We start from the raw sequence: 12586 nt of genomic DNA, 5'->3' as shown, positions 1-12586 counted from the left end.
GGCCCCCAAACTGAAAAACATAAAATAGTAGGGCTGGAGAATAGAAGAATTAAGGTATTTGCCCTGTATGCTACTGACTCCAGTTCAATCCCTGGCACTGCATCTGGTCCCCTGAGCACCACCAGGAATGAGCCCCCGAGCACAGCAAAATGTGGCCCAAAACCAAAGATTTAACTCAGAGAAAAATAAAGTCAACATGTAGAAAAGGGTACATTCATGCTGAAATAGACAAAAATCTAGATTTGAGTGTCTTAAGTAAATGAGATAGATTCTTTCTACCTGGAAATGCCCTGTATCAGAAACTCTATTTGAAGCTTTTTGGAATGACTTTGCCACTAATTAGTTCTTCCATGCAAGACTGAAGACTTGTTATTGATCATCAGGCTCCTATGTCAGTTACTTTGTGGTGGTCAGCTAAGAAATGGAGGGGGTTTGTCAGTTAGTAGTTACACTGCATTTGTGAGGAACACAGCATCACTCAAACATCTAAGGGAACAACTCTCATAACACTTGTAGTCACTGGGTCGGAGCAATAGTAGACGGTAGGGCACTTGCATATAACTGACGCAAGTTCAATCCCCAGCACCATATATGGTCCCCCAAAGCAAATGAACCCCAAATGTATAGTCACTGTCACTGTCACCCCGTTGCTCATTGATTTGTTCAAGCAGGCACCAGTAACATCTCTCATTGTGAGACTTATTGTTACTGTTTTTGGCATATCCAGTACACCTGGGTAGCTTGCCAGCCTCTGCCGTGTGGGCAAGATACTCTCAGTAGCTTGCCGGGCTCTACGAGAGGGGCAGAGGAATCAAACATGGGTCAGCCGCCTGAAAGGCGAACGCCCTACCGCTGTGCTAGCACTCCAGCCCAAATGTATAGTCATGAAGTAAAACCATTGGATTCTGCTATTGGTGGAGTTCCTCTCTCCCCAATGCCTGCAATATTTGAGAGCTATTCAGCTCAGTGCTGAGAATATGATGTGGTGCTGAAGATGGAAACTAGGTCTCTTCTTACATGCAAAGCATGTACTCGGGCCATTGAGCGAGCTCTCTGTTCCCTGATGCTTTATCTTAACTATGCATGTTGACATTTGATTTTTAAGCCTGGATAAACCTGGATAAAGTTTCTCTTTATAAGAAACTTCCGGGTTTCTTCTAACAAAAATTCTTTTTGTTTTATAGAGGCCAAACATGGGAGTGCTTAGGGCACCACCAGGACCACAATGAGGGGTTCTTGGGAAGACAGTACTTTTTTAGTGCTAGAGATGGAACCCAGGGACCTCACACAGGCACGGCAAGTACTCTGGCAATGAACCATATCTTTGAACCAAATACATGACTTTGTAAAAGAATATTACTACTGGAGTACTTTTAAATAGAGTACATTTTCACTTTCTCTTAATGTTCAAATTGGCCAATTTCATTTTTTAGTAGTTTAGAATTGTATTTTCATCTGAGAAAAACTGATTATACTGTATTCAATGTTTAAACTCAGTCTATTTTTGAACCATTAGGGGTCTGTTTTGTTCTCAAAATTTAAGCAAAATTCCCAATAGTTACTAGTTAATAAGAAGCATTTGCTACACAGCCACCGGGGGGAAATGAAGTAATGAAATTCATGAATAAATGGACAAGGAGAGTATCATGCCGAGTGAAATGAGTCAGAGGGAGAGGGCCAAACGTAGAATGATTGCACTCATTTGTATATATAAAAAACAGGCTGGAGCAATAGCTCAGAGGGTAGGGCGTTTGCCTTGCATGTGACCGACCTGGGTTCGATTCCCAGCATCCCATATTGTCCCCTGAGCACCGTCAGGGGTGATTCCTGAGTGCAGAGCCAGGAGTAATCCCTGTGCATCGCCAGGTGTGACCCACAAAGCAAAAAAAAAAAAAACATAGTATGAGACTAATACCCAAGTACCCAAAGACAGTAGAAAAATGGTCCAGGAAGAATGGTCCATGGTTGGATGCTCGCCACAAGTGGTGGTGGGGAGAGGGCAGCTAGGATAGAGAAGGGACCACTCTGACCATGATAGTGAGAAATTATCCCTCTGAGCAGGAACTGAGTGCTTAAAGTAGGTATATAGACAAGGACCTTTCAGCACCTGTACTATGAACCCTGTATTATACCCCAAAGGAGACAGAGAGAAAGAAAAGTACCTGCCATAGAGGCAGGTGGGTGGGGGGAAGGGGCAGGAAGGAAACTGGGGACATTGGTGGTGGGAAATGTACACTGCTAAAGGGATGGGTCTTGGAGCATTGTGTGACTCAAATCCAATCGTGAACAACTTTGTAACTGTGTATCTGCAGGTGGTTCAATGAAAATTTATTAATTAAACGTAAGCATATAAAAAACATCAATTAACTCTTCTTGAACCAGAATTTAAAAGTTACCAGTTTCTATTTTTTTAAAGGGTTGCTGTTGATAAGTTCTGCTGGCCAATAAACTGTGGTGGGGGGAAAGAGAGGAATTTCACATGTTTAACCCAAGATATGTGTGCGATTTTTTTCCTAACACAACCAATTGGAGGTCACTTTTCCAAGGAAGGATAAAAGAAGTTTTTCATACACATTAGAGCACTCTTGAGGACAGACCTCCCCTGGGGTGGTCAGACATGCCTTCACAAGACCTGTCACTTTGGCATGTGGATTATTTCAGGCGGGGGTCAGTAGAGACCCTTCACCACCCAGAAGCATGAAAAATGGGTGTTTGACCCAGAATTAGACTGCTTTTTTTTCATTAGAAATAACCTATCCATGGGAGAAACCTAGCTATACGGTAGGAAAAACATCTAATTATAGCACATCTGGTCTTCATCATGTGAGTCCCCATTCTTGAAATTCCAGACCCCCGTCACATGCCTTAGCCCAGGATATATACATCCCATTTTACACCACTGGCTCTAAAATACACAATTCTGTCTTCTGTCCACACGTCATTAATACAGGTTCTCAGGGCTTCCTTCTGACAACGGTCAGGACCAGATGCGACGCCAAATATTGAACTGGGGTCAGCCATGTGCAAAGCAGGTGCCTTAATCCCTGTACTCTGTTGCCTCAGTGGTGTTAATGTTTTAGCTGAAATATCCAATTGATGGTCTTACAATCTTTTCTATCCCTTAATTGAATTTTCAGAATATTATGATTATTTATAATGCTCATATAACAGCTTAAAAATCACAATTACCAGACCAGAGAGATAGTTCAACAAACTCCATGTCAGAGGACTGGGTTTAATCCCCAGCACCACACAGTCCCCTGATCTCTATCAGGGGTGACCTCCAAAGCACAGAGACAGGATCAGCCCCCAAGCCCTGCCAGGTTTGTCCCAAAACCAATCAGATAAAAACCAAGTATCGAGAAATCAAATAATGAGGTCCGAGAGCTAGTAAAGGGGTTAAGGTGCTTTTTTTAAAGGTGCTTTTCATGTTTATTTTTTTAAAAATCCAGAATGGATCAGAATCATCAAGGATACAGGTGTCAGATAGATGTGAAGGTAGTTAGAAAAGATGCTTTAGGAAAGTTGAGCTCTTACTACCTTCTTTTAGAAGCTATACTTAACATAAATAGCTAGCTTCGTTTTCCGTTCCTTAGCTTCTATTCTCTGAACATGGCACAATGGCTTGCCTGCAAGGCATCTGCTTAATAATCCATGTATACACAGGCTGGCATGGCAGGACTCAGCTAGAAGGATGGCTCCTCATTCCAGGACTTTGGCTATCTAACTACACTGTGTGTAAGATGGTTTCACCCCTTGAATATATGGTTACTTCAGCACAAAACAATGTTAGGTCTTTATAACAATCAATAATTCATCTTCCCTTTTTGCATGAAACTGGAAAATGAGAGGTTAGGACAAAACACTGTGAACTTTGTACTGCTGAAATTATCAATCATTAAGATGATCATTAACTAATGGTCACTAAATTTACACATTGAGGAAATTATATATAGAATACTGCAAAAACACAGTAAAAGATTGAAGTCGGCCCTTAACCCCTTTACTAGCTCTCGGACCTTACAGAGCCAACCTGGGCTCAGTCCCCAGGACTGCATATGACCCTCAGAACATCAGGAGAGAGATATGAGGGAAGAACTGGAGTAAGCCTTGAGCACTGTTGGATGGGGCTAAAACCTCCCTCCACCCACCAAAATCATATCATTAAAAGATGATGTACAGGAGCATCTTAAAATACGAGAATCATAGGATGTACCCAAAGAATAAAACTGTTTCCCAACTTCATTATGGTTGTCAATTTATTTGAAGTTTTGTCAATTTATTCAAAGTTCTGTATATAACCATTAAAGTTTGTAAGCAGGAGGGGATGGAGTTATAGTACAGCATGTAGGACACTTGCCTTGCACGCTACCAACCTGGGTTTGATCCTAAGATGCCATATGGTTTTCCGAGCCGCAACAGGAGTGATCCCTGAGTATAGAGCCAGGAGAAACCCGAGTACCACTGGGTGTGCCCCCTCCCAAAAATAAATTGTGAGCAGGGATTGAGAAGAAAAGATACAAAGTTGTAATCACTGCTGTTGTAATAAAATATTAATAAACAAGAATCAGTAAGAGTTCAATGGGATACGCACATGCTTTGCATGCAGGAGGCCCAGGTTCAATGCCTGGCACTCCCCCTGGCACTGCATGATCCCCAAAGTCCTGGCAGTTGCAGCCCCTGAACACAGAGCCAGGAGTATACCCCTGGCAAAAAGTTTTTAATTAACAAATGAAATGTGCCCTTCTGTCCCATAAGTAGGCAAGATTTTAGTAGTCAATATGAATTACTCTCAGGAAAAATGTTTAGACACTACAAAAACTTTTTCTTCTCCAGTTCAGGATTCAATCCCTGGCACCACATAGTCCTGAGCACTGCTAGGGTGGCCTGGATAATCCCTAGCCTCCAAGGCCTGAGTGTCACCCCAGTTCTCAGGCCTTAACATTGAACTGAGAGCTCCAGTGACTTAAGAATGGCTGGGATCTGGGGCCAGAGAGATAGTACAGTGGGTAGGGCTCACTGTTCTTCCAGCATGCAGTTCTATCATTTCCAACTATCATTGTCTTGGTGGCCCCTTCTCTATCCTAACTCCACTCCCCTACCACCACCACTTGGGGCAAGTTTCCAACCATGGACTAGCCCTCCTGACCCTTGTTTCTATAGTCCTTGGGTGTTTGTTTCATACTTATTTATATTTCACAAATGAGTGAAATCATTCTGTGTCTGCCCCTTTCCTTCTCCCTCTTTTCACTCAGCATGATACTCTCCATGTCCATTTATAAGGGAATTTCATGACTTCATTTTTCCTGGTGGCTGCATAGTATTCCATTGTGTAGATGTACCAGTTTCTTTATTCGGTCATCTGTTCACAGTCAGGTTGTTTCCAGGTTCTGGCTATTGTGAATAGTGCTGCAATGGCTTTTCTGCAGTAGACATACATTTTTGGGTTTTTTTTTCTTTTTGCTTTTTTGGTCACACCTGGTGATGCACAGGGGTTACTCCTGGCTTTACACTCAGGAATTACTCCTGGCGGTTCTCCGGGGACCATATGGGATGCTGGGAATCAAACCCAGGTCGGTCGCATGCAAAGCAGACGCCCTACCCGTTGTGCTATCACTCCACCCCCAGTAGACATAGATTTTTAAAGCCACATAAATTCCCATGATAGTGTTTGGATTTGGGTCTTGGGAATAACTGAACTATTAGTGGTTACGGAGTCCAGGTTTGACAGTGAACTGCCTGTCCTACCTATGACATATCTATCCCATTTCCAAACAGATGCTTTGTTTCTCGCAGTCACCAAATCTATGAAATATGGACAGTAATAGCACTCTCCCTCACTGAGGAGTTGAGAAGATGAAGTGAATTGTATTTGTAGCACATAGAATAGAGCCTAGTACATTTTCTATGCTCAAAAGCTGTCAGCGGAGACTAGCACAGTGCTTGCCATTTATAAAATATCATTATTTGGTTTGGGGCGGCATCCCACAACGGTTCCCAGAGATCACTCCTGGCGGGGCCCCAAGGACCATCTGTGATGCTGGGGATCAAATCCAGGTCAGCAGCATGCAAGGTAAGTGCCTTACCCACTGTATGATCTCTCCAGCCTTTGTAAACGATCATTATTATTACAAAATATATGAAGCAAACAATTGAAGGGAGCAGTTTGGAGACAGAATATCTACTTCACATGCAGTTCACAAGTAACCTAGATGGGAAAGGGCTCAGAAAACCTGGCCTGGCATGGGAAAAAGTGTCCCTTTGTGGGGATACTGAAAAACTCAGCTACTATATCCTGCTATTCCCTTAAGCAAACATCCCCATGCTTATACAAGGGTCAGTAACTATTGCAACATGTCCTTTTAATAGACTATCATCAATCACCTCCCCTCTCCATCTTTGAGCAGTTCCCATCACTTATCAGGTTTCTTTCACAAGGACACAAAGCTCAGAACTATAGTATGGGAATGTCATCAAGGTTAATGAGTTCCAGATGCTGGTCACCCAAAGGGAAAAATAACAAGTCCTCAAGACCTCTTAGGATGAGATTAAAGGTCTGAGTGGATACTAGATAACCCTAGGTTCATTGCACACTCATTCAGATGCACTTTCATCATTTAAAAAACAATCACATCAGCTCACAAACCCATGACAGTTTATAATTGTCATGGCAACTGCCAGTAGCAATCAAATATGGTTAGCATCTAGAAGGTACTGGTTTTGGTCACATCCGGCAATGCTCAGGACTTACTCCTGGCAGAGGTTGGGGGACCATAAGTAGTGCCAAGGATTAAACTCAGGTTAAACACATGCAAGGCTTGTGCCCTTAACCGCTGTGCTAAGTCTCTGGCCGTTAGGTGATGCTTTGGCTCTTGAACGTGAGCACCTCCCTTGTCTCCCCTCTACTCCAATATCCCCTTCCTACCGTCATTTCTATACCCATATAACCTAGAAACATGTGAAAAATATATGACTTTAGAGTCTGTCTGGCTGCAGAGTGCATACCTTCACTTGAATGAAGAACATGTCTTTAAAACAATGCTACTCTGCGCATGCGCACATTGACCATGGCCTGTACCCTTGTTTCATCTCCCCAATGGTGCTGAGGACTCCATGCCTTTACCTGGTGGTGCTAGAGAAGCCCCAAAGGACTGAAATTTTTTTTTTCTGCACCTGCTGAAGAATGCAGTTGTGCCGACATTAATGATTTAGCTGCAGGATCTCTAGTCACTGAGCATATCCCAGTGGACAAAGTCCCGAGACGCAGCCCAGATTTGAGTCAGCTCACAGCCAGATGAAACCCTGTGTGAGCTTTCCTTGCCACATTGAGCTGACCCTCACTGAAAAAGATCAGGTTGTTCCTGAACCAAAAGAGGAAGTTCCAGTGAAGGTACAGCCGAGAAGAAACTGAACAGGACCTTACAGCATGCCAATATGTGCAGCGTAAATACATGCAAATAAAATATGGGGGGTATAGTGATAATACAGCAGGCAGGGCATTTGCCTTGCACTCAGCTCACCTGGGTTTGATCCCTGGCATCCCATTTGGTCCTCTGAGTACCGCCAGGGAGTAATTCCTGAGTACAGAGTGAGGAGCAAGCCCTGATTTTCGTTGGGTGTGACCCAAAAACCAAAAAAAAGGGGGGGTGGAGGGGAAGACAAGGAATTTGCACCTTTTCAAAAGGAACTACAAATTGGCCAATAAATACAGTAAAAGAGGTTCTGATCATTAGGGAATACCAACTTGTAGGCTTCCACTCAAATTTCTTAGGATGGATACTTTGGAGTTGTTTTGTTGTTTTACTTCTTTTTTTCTGGGGATTTTGGTTTTTGAACCACTCCAGGCTCTGCACTCTCGGCAGTCCTGGCAGTCATATGGAAATCAAACCGAAGGATCGAATCCCAATCAGTTAAGTACAAGGCAGATGCCTGACCCACTGTACTATCTCTCCAGCCCAGGATGGCTATATTGGCAAAGTGTAAGGAAAGAAGTGTCGCTGAAGAGTCGGAGAAATCAGGACCGGTGTGCTTGCTGGTGAGAATGTCAAATAGTGCACCTGCTGCAGGAAAATAGTTCTCTAGTGCCTTGGAAGCTAGAACATTTTGCTCCTAGGTACATAGACAAAAGAATTGAAAATGGACTCATATTATCAGTGGCAAAGGCCCATCAGCAGAAGACCCGATAACTAAAATATGATACTATGCATATACATGAGTAACCTTGAAAACAGCATGCTAAGAGAAATAAGCCAAACACAATAGTATACTAATAATTCCATTTATATGAAATATCAAGCATAGGCAAATTCCTGGAGCCAGAAAATAGATTAGAGGTTACCAGGGTCTGGGGGACATGTGAAAGCAGAGAATGAGTGAGTGTTTCAGGATTACAGAATTTCCATTTCAAGTGATGAACCAAAAAATGTTTTAAACATAGATCGTGAAGGTTGCACAACATTTTTAATAAAATTAATGCCACTGAATTGTACTTGTAAACCTGGATAGCTGGGCAAAATTTTGTAGCATCTATTTTTAACACAAAAAAGTGAAAGCAGTTAAAATTATTTGATCTGTTTAAACAACGCATATAATAGGGTTCCAGCCTTAGGAAGTCAAATTCAGAAGCTCTCAGGAGGGGCCTGGAATCTCCATTTGAATAAGACCTTTTCCCCCTCCAAGTGACATGGGGTTCTCACTTTGCAAATTCTTGGCAGTATTTTTTCCCGTCAAATACTACAGGGTTCCAGGATTGGGGACCTTCCCCATGGAGATCGCAACTTCACCACTTATACCTGAAATTCTGCTTTCAACTTTCAGTAGAAGGAACTGCTAAAGGATGATCATTTTTCACCTTTATATAAAATTGTAAAATTAATTTTTTAAGTTGTAAGTGTACAGTACAATAGCTAAAATTTTTAATCAATCTAGATGTCCAATGACAGGTAAGTGGATCATGAATCATGAGTCATGAAAATGTGGTATATAGACACAGTGGAATACAACACAGCTGTAAGGAATGATGAAATTCACAGCAAAATGAATGGAACTGGAAGATGTTAAATGAAGTCAGAAGGATAAACACAGGATATCACTTATACGTGGTGTTTAGAATAACTGGATGAGGGAATGCAATGTTTAAATGTGGGGAATTCCCAGATCATCCTTGGCCCCAGAGTATAGGGAGAAGGAAAGAGTGAAGGAGAGGGAGAGAAAAGACAGATGAGAAACAATGGGGGGGCCAGATCCGGGGATTAAGGTACAAAGGCAGTGTTAAGGAATGATAGAGCCAAATATTCAAACCACAGTCACCACACTGAAATCCATATCCCAGACTTTAACAAGCAAACATAAATTTGCCTGTCAAGAGGGCAGGCAGGAGGTGGGAGGGGTATGGGTTAGAAGCTGGGAACATTGGTGGAGGGAAGATGAAAATAGTGGTGAGACTGGTGCTTTAATATTGTATGCCTACAACTCAATTATGAATAACTTTGTAAATCACAATGCTTTAATTTCTTACAAAAATTTTAATATACAAAGGGGCAAGAGTTGGTCTTTAAAAGCACTGTTTCCACAAAAGCAACCACTGTTGGAGAGGATGTGGGGAGAAAGGGACCCTTCTACCCTGCTGGTGGGAATGCCGGCTAGTTCAGCCCTTTTGGAAAACAATATGGACGATTCTCAAAAAACTAGAGGCTGAGCTCCCATTTGACCCAGCAATACCACTGCTGGGAATATATCCCAGAAAAGCCAAAAAGTATAGTCAAAATGACATCTGCACTTATATGTTCATCGCAGCACTGTTTACAATAGCCAGAATCTGGAAAAAACCCGAGTGCCCTAGAACAGATGACTGGTTGAAGAAACTCTGGTACATCTATACAATGGAATACTATGCAGCTGTTAGAAAGAATGAGGTCATGACGTTTGCATATAAGTGGATCAGCATGGAAAGTATCATGCTAAGTGAAATGAGTCAGAAAGAGAGAGACAGACATAGAAAGATTGCACTCATCTGTGGAATATAGAATAATAGACTATAAGACTAATACCCAATAATAGTAGAAATAAGTACCAGGAGGTTGTTTCCATGGCTTGGAGGCTGGTCTCTCATTCTGGGCAACTCAGAGAAGGGAACACCAAGTAAAATGTGGTTGGAGGTCATGTGGGCGAAAGATGATGCGGGCTGAATATAGACTAGAGACTGAACACAATGGCCACTCAACACCTTTATTGCAAACCACAACACCTAATCAGAGAGAGAGAACAAAAGGGAATACCCTGCCATAGTGGCAGTGTGGGGTGGGGGGAGACGGGACTGGGGAGGGGGGAGGGATGTTGGGTTTACTGGTGGTGGAGAATGGGCACTGGTGAAGGGATGGGTTATCGAACTTTGTAAGGGAGAAACATGAGCACAAAAATGTATAAATCTGTAACTGTACCCTCACGTTGACTCACTAATTAAAAACAAACTATTAATTTTAAAAATAAATAAATAAAAGCCCTGTTTCCAGCTTCCCAAAGAGCACTTATCTCTGAGTCAGAATGAGAAGTGGACCTGGCTCTTCTCCCGAGCAAGGACCCCAATTATAAACTTTGTAGAGAATTTGCCTCGAAGGCCAATGGCCACTCAGTCCACAGACTTCCCTAGGCAGTTATTCTGACTTTTGGATCACAAATTTTGTCTTCAGCAAGGCCTAGGAGAATTTCTAGTCTTTGGCTTGCATGCCATTAAGCAATTTGTCCATCTTCCTTCCTGATTTGGAAATAATGAGCAACTCACCCTCTTTTTATTATTATTTTATTGTAGTCTATGTGTAGCATGGATACAATAGTGCTGACACTTTACGGTCCTGATGTATAAAATTAGTGCACTCCATCATCATGAAAGTGCCCATGACCCTTCCCCTCCATCCCTGTGTCACCTCTAGTCAAACTCTCCACACACATACCTGGTTGGTAATATCAATTTTGTAATCCAAGGTCAAGGGTTTATCCCCATTAAACGCTCTCTATTCCCTTTTGTTTCTCTCTATACCACAGATGAGTGAGACCATTCAGTATTTGTCCTCTACCCCTGGTTTAGTCCACTTAAATAAATCCCCTGATGCCCTCCAGTTCCATGCTGCAGCAAAATTTCAAGATTTCATCATTTCTCAGAGCTGCATAGTATTCTGTCTTTACATGTAACATGACTTCTTGGTTGCGAGACATTATAGATATGTCCATATCATGGATACTATACTCAGCACATTCATGAATGCAGGTTCATCTCTAACCTTTTGAAATAATGTTGCTGTGTTCTGAGAGTAGACTCAAACAAGTGGGATGTCTGGGCCCCATGGAAACTCTATTCTTATTCTGTTGCAAAATCTGTGTGGCTTTCCATGAAGGCTGAACTATACAACATTCTCACCAACAGTGAACGACAGCGCCTTTCCCACCACACTGCCACCAGTGCTGGCTCTTTCCAGTCTTTCTGATGTATGCTGTTCGCCCTGGCGTGAGGTGACATCTTTATCGTTCTGATTGACATTTCTCTGTTAACGAGTGAAGGACACTTTTTATATGCCTACTGTTCGACCATATGTCTTCTTCATAAAAATGACTTCATCTCTCTCCAATTTTTTGAGGGTGTGGGTTTGTTAGTGTTAAGCTTTGTGGCAGGTCCACCACATGAAACCATGGGCTGGCTTCCCCAGCCACGTGTGCGCCACAGCAGCCTCAGGTTGGCTGGCACAGCATCTTCTGGCAACAGACAAGGCATGAGAAAGCTGCTTTCAGATCTGACTGGGGGCGCTGAAAACCCATGAGCATGCTTCCTGCTTTCTGCCAGACACCCTTTTGTTTTGATTTTTTATTGTATTTTATTTTGTTATTGAATCACCGGGAGCTACAGTTGCCAAGCTCTCATGTTTCGAGCTTTAGTCAAACAATGATCAAACACCCATCCCTCCACCAGTGCACATTTTCTACCACCAATGTCCTCAGTATCCCTCACGCCGATCCCATCCCATCCCACCCCCGTGCCTCAATTTCCCTCTTATTCTCCTCAACTTATGGGCATTATGGTTTGCCAGGCACCCTTTTGTGCTCTCTCTCTCTCATGCTCAGGCACAAGTTTCCTCCCCGATCCTTTCACAAAGCCCCTTTTCTCAACACACTTGGTCTCAGAAAGAGTTCTGGCCTCCTGAAAGTTCACTGTGAAGCATCAAAGGATCTGCTGCAGCACTGACTAGAGAATTGCACACATTCCACAAAGGAAGAGGCTTCTGCCTTTCCAGGATTGTCTTATTTCTGTGGTGCCAGAAATCAAACCTGGGGCCTTACACAAGTAAGGCCAATGCTCTATCGCTGAGCTGCTTCCTTGCCTCTTGTCTGAGTCTTATATTAATTACTGTTCACCAGGAATCTCCGAAAGGTAAGGATGCAAGGATCTCAACAAGCTGAGCACGCTGACTCCTGTGTTTTCCTCATCAATAAGTGCAAATGAATGTTACAGGCACTGCTATGGTGGGCATATTGAACCAGTAAGCTTCACATATGGAATTTCTAGATGCAAATATAACACTTCTGTCGCAGACTGCTA

Source organism: Sorex araneus, chromosome X, assembly GCF_027595985.1.
Source record: "Sorex araneus isolate mSorAra2 chromosome X, mSorAra2.pri, whole genome shotgun sequence".
Taxonomy (NCBI): Eukaryota; Metazoa; Chordata; class Mammalia; order Eulipotyphla; family Soricidae; genus Sorex; species Sorex araneus.
Note: the sequence above shows the minus strand (reverse complement) of the source record.